Source organism: Pteropus alecto, unplaced genomic scaffold (genome assembly GCF_000325575.1).
Source record: "Pteropus alecto unplaced genomic scaffold, ASM32557v1 scaffold45, whole genome shotgun sequence".
In the NCBI taxonomy this organism is placed as follows: domain Eukaryota; kingdom Metazoa; phylum Chordata; class Mammalia; order Chiroptera; family Pteropodidae; genus Pteropus; species Pteropus alecto.
In genome coordinates, this window is record NW_006442491.1 from 15,331,977 (window position 1) to 15,336,903 (window position 4,927).

The following is a 4,927-nucleotide window of genomic DNA, read 5'->3' on the forward strand; positions in this document are numbered from 1 at the left end:
TTATATTAGAAATCCATTTTTTTAGTGGAGTTTAAAAATTGGACACATTACCATTAACTCCTGACTTTGAATGTCACCCTGAGCATGCCTGCAGACCATCTAAGGGTCAATATCTACAATATCCTCCACTGAGAGAAGTCTGGGCTCCCGGGAGGGTAGTTGGTACCAAATTTGGGGCACAAGGAAGAGGACAGCGTGTCTATGTCTTGCTAATGGAAAGTAATTAAGTCTCAGAGATGTCTGGGGTATAATTTTGGAAACAAACTGCTAATGAGAACTCCCACGCATAGTGAATATTGAATGTCTGAGGCTTTAAAAAGCCTAGAATCCAAAATTATCCCAAGGAAAGATACTAAAGGTAAGTGACATATTCACAGAAATGTAATGCATACTGTTCACTTAAATTATTAAAGTTTCTTAACCAAATTTTGGTGCTAACATCAGTTGTCACAAAAAACAGTTTAAGTAGTTTGGCCAAGATCTCTTGAGTTAGCTAAGCAAAAAGAGCAAATTATAACATCCATGACCCATTAAAAGAAACTAACAAGTAAAAGCTGAATTTAAAATGGTTATAATATTCTAGAGAGAAATAATTAGAAATACTGAATGAATTTTACAAGGTTGCTAAAACAATGCGAATATATGCAAATTAATTTCTATATATTGCTAATAAAATTAGATTAGAAAATAAGATTTTAAAATGGAAAGGTATACCTCGTTTATGGATTAGGAAGATAGCAGCTCTCCTCAAATTGATGTAAGTAACCTCAATAAAAAAGCTGAATAGATGTGCCTCAATTAAAAAAAAAAAAAATGAGTAGGACCTTTTCTTCCTTCCTTTTTTTGTGATAATGCTACAGGTGTAATAAAAATCATAAACATCAATATTTTCAGCCATTAAAAGTATAATACAAAGTTTATATAGAAACATGGAAAATATTACATAAAGTGAGTAAAACAGAATGTTCATTTTGATTGTAGTACTATATACAAAGCCTATGAAAAAAGTTACCTTGGGGCGATGGGATTATATTTTCTTTATGTTTCTACCTGGCTTTCTTTTCTTTTTGTTTTCTTTATGTTTCTACATTGACTTTTGGATTAAAATTTCCTGCTCAGAACGTCCAAAAACACTGAGGGTCTGAAAGCACATAGACGCACAGAAAACATTTTTAAAAATGGCCAGAAGATTAATGCCAGCCAGGCTGTCATCTTCCTGCTGGAGTCAGTTTTCTCCAAGCACTAGACTTTGACATCCCTGTTGAAATAGCAGGCCCATCATGCAAATAGAATGCAGTCCCTATATGCCAAAACCATGTGTGTGCATGCGTTTAATACACACACACACACACACACACACACACACACACACACCCACCCAGAATGGGAGGATCACAGCCATAGTGCCAGAGTCTTTGAGAAAACCGGTTGGCCTGACATTTTGAGCGTACAGAAGCCTGAACGATGATGGAGTCTTTATGTGAGAAACTGAGGAATTCCTTGTGTTTAGGCTCAGTCACCCTGGACACCAAACCCACTTTCTTCTTTGTAATTTCAATGCTCCTTTCAGGCACTGAACAAACAAAAACTTTCAAAAGGAGAAAAAAATACCTACTGTAAATTCTGGAAACCTGAGGTTAGACAGAATGTGCTGTCAGGCTGTCCTACTTTCAGTTTCCTACCTTCTGAAGTTGTCTTAAGATTAAGAGTTCAGTACCACATGTAGTATCTGCCTCGTAACCAAGGCCTTGTAAGGAAGATTCTGGCACACTTAATCTTTTTTGGGGGGGCGGGGGTGAGGCGGTAAAAAAAACCCAAAATATATTTATTTCATTTATTCATCATCGCAAGGGCTCAACCAGAGACTTACTTTAAAAAACAGAAACAAAACAAAAATGACACCACAGCTTAAGATACAGAGTCCTACACAGAAATCAAGGGAAAAACAGACCATCTAAGGAAAAAAATAAGACAGCACAAGGAGAGAGCCTGGACAGCCCCGTTCAGGGCTCTTGGCTAGAGACCTGTTTTGAGTAGGTTTCTTGCAGGTACTTCATAAGTCTATGGGGTTTTTCCAGGGCTTGGCAGCATGCGTGTTCAAAGGGCTAGCAGGCTCTGGATGGGGAGCAGGATGGTCCTGGTGTCAGCAGGGCCGACCACTTGTCCTTCAGGCTGTCCAGGCAATGTTACCCTGGGTGTCCACTCGTGTACCCTAAGTGATCCTAAAATGCCCTTAGAATCCTCCCACCCTAGAAAACCTCAAGCATCCTGAAGATCCTTTTAAACCCCATGCCAGTGGTTTTGAACTTTAAGAGTCATCAGAATCAACCAGGGGACTTGTTAAAACACAGATTGCTGAGCTCTCTACCCGCTAAGTTCCAGATTCAGCAGATAGTGGTGGGGCTGAGAATTTACATCTCTGACAAATTTTTTAGTGATGCTGCTGCTGCTGTCTGAGTAGATAGCCCTTCTCTACACAAGTATAAAATGATGGGTTACAACTTGACTACACATGGCAGTCACCTGGGGGCGGGGGGGTTAAAAACACCAATGCCTGCATTCCTCACCAAGAGATTCTGACTGCATGCTAAGATGTGGCTCTGGCAGCAGGATTTTTAACATTGTCCCTCCCCCTCCCAACAATTCCCTCTCATTCCTGGGTGCACCACTGAATTTGAGAACCATTTTACCAAACGAACCTAAACGATTCTAAATTAATCTAAAAATCGTAAGTGATTAAACGTGACCCCATGTAAAACATTTAAACATAATTAACAATTAAGTGATCTTAAGTAACTCCAAGATTCCTAAATGCTATTAATCAACCCTAAATGATCCTAAATGATGCTAAAAGATCCTAAGTGACTCTTATGATCAAAAACTCTTTTTAAAAAACCCGAAAGGACTGCAACCATTGAACAAGATCCTAAATAACCTCAATGAAGTCAAGATAAAATTAAGAAGTTCTAAATGACACCAAATGCTAAATAACCTTACACAGTCCTAACCAATTATAAAACCTAAAATATTTAAAACTGAAATCCTTAACAATAATTACTCTAAATGATTCTAAACGAATTTTTAAAATCCTCTACAACAATGAAAAATTCTAAGTGATAATAAAAGATCCTAAAATATTCTTAATGGCTCCTAGAGGGCCCTAAACCTCTAATGAACCTACTTTAAGTCTAAAGAATTCTCATGACATTCAGTGATCCCAAATGACCTTGAACCTTTAAAAGAATACTAAATCCTTATCTGGCCTACCTAGACCTAAATGATCTCACTCCACCTACTTCCGAAAACCCTTGGCCTCCACTCTCCTTAATAGTCACCATGACTCACATGCTGGCCTACTGTCCTTCGAACGTGTCAGACTTTGCATTCTTCACCAGTCTCGCTTTCTGGTACATTCTTCCCCCCAACTCATCACATACTTGGTTCCTATTTATTTCAGGACTCAACACAACTCTTGCTTCCTAGTGAGGCTTTCCCTGAGTGCCCACCTTCTGCCAGTTATCCTCTACTTCCATTTTCTTCATAGTATTTTTCATTGTCTGAATATATTTGTTGATTTATTTATCTTTTCCACTAGAACCCGAACTCCGAGAAGATAACCCCAACACCTAGAGTAGGACCTACACCTTGGCAGGCACCTTTATAATATTTGTAGAATGGATGAATGATTATCCAGATGTATCCTAAACATGAAGACCTCAAGACATCAAGAATGGGAATGCTGACAACCCCGAGGACTAACCCAAGTTCTTAACAATCTTAATTCCTGTAAGCCCCTACAAAATGACTTGAGATCATCCCATTCTATAGAATGGGCCATAAATCACTCCGAATGCTTCTGAGCCCTTGTGATCCTAAACTACCCCAAATGGCCTTAAGACTTCAGGATCTGATCCTTCAAGATCCTGAAAAGGCATAAATTACTCAAAATGACTTTAAGCCCTAAATGATCTTACAGCGACACTAAATGATGCCAGATAATATTGACCATTCTTTAAAAGCTCTAAGCAACCCCAAAAGAAACTAAACTTTAGGAGTTTCTAAAAGACTTTATTTTAACAGTAAACAATGTTAAGTCTAAATGCATAAAATATCCTGAATGAAAAACAAAACAAAACAAAACAACCCTTATTCTTAAGACTCTAAAGAATCCAGTCATTTCAATGACCCAGTGGCTAATGTGTCTGACAACCCTAAAGCCCTAATGACTGGAAATGATCCCAAATAACCCTAAATCCTCCTGCGACAGAGGGATTCTTGAGGATTCTTGTTAAAATGTTGATTCAGAACACTCTCCCTGCCCCCGCCACTCCCCCTCCCACGTCCCCCGCCACTATCTTTCCAAGCCTCTCTCGGTCCCTCTCACTCTCTGCCTCTGAGAAGAGACCCCACTCTGTCTGTGGAGTGTTACTCCTTTTCTAATGAACTTTCCTTTTGACTCTAAAAAAAATGCTGATTCAGAATCAGCAGATCTAAAATGGGGCTTGAGACGCTGCCTCACTATCAAACTCCCAGGAGATGCTGATGCTGCTGGTCCACAGACCACATTTAGAACAAAGCTAGATGCTGATAATCCTGACCTTAAACCGTAAACCCTCAAACAATGACAAAGCAGTATTAAGATAGTCCAAGTGTGGCACTGACTCTGCCCACAACATTCTTTACTCTAAGCCCCACATGCATTCCCATCACCCGACAATCTAGTTCCAAAATAAGGTAAAGTCATACTCTGTAGAAGTTCATTCCACTTTTGACCTGGGGCTCAAAGATCCACCTGAGGACTGTGCACCATGTTTTTCTCAATGTAATCACTGAAATTCGTCCTGAATTAAGTTGAAAACAATGCAGATTTTAGGCTTTATAACCCTCAATTAAAGCAGCCCTTAAAGACATGATGTTTTTTCAGCCA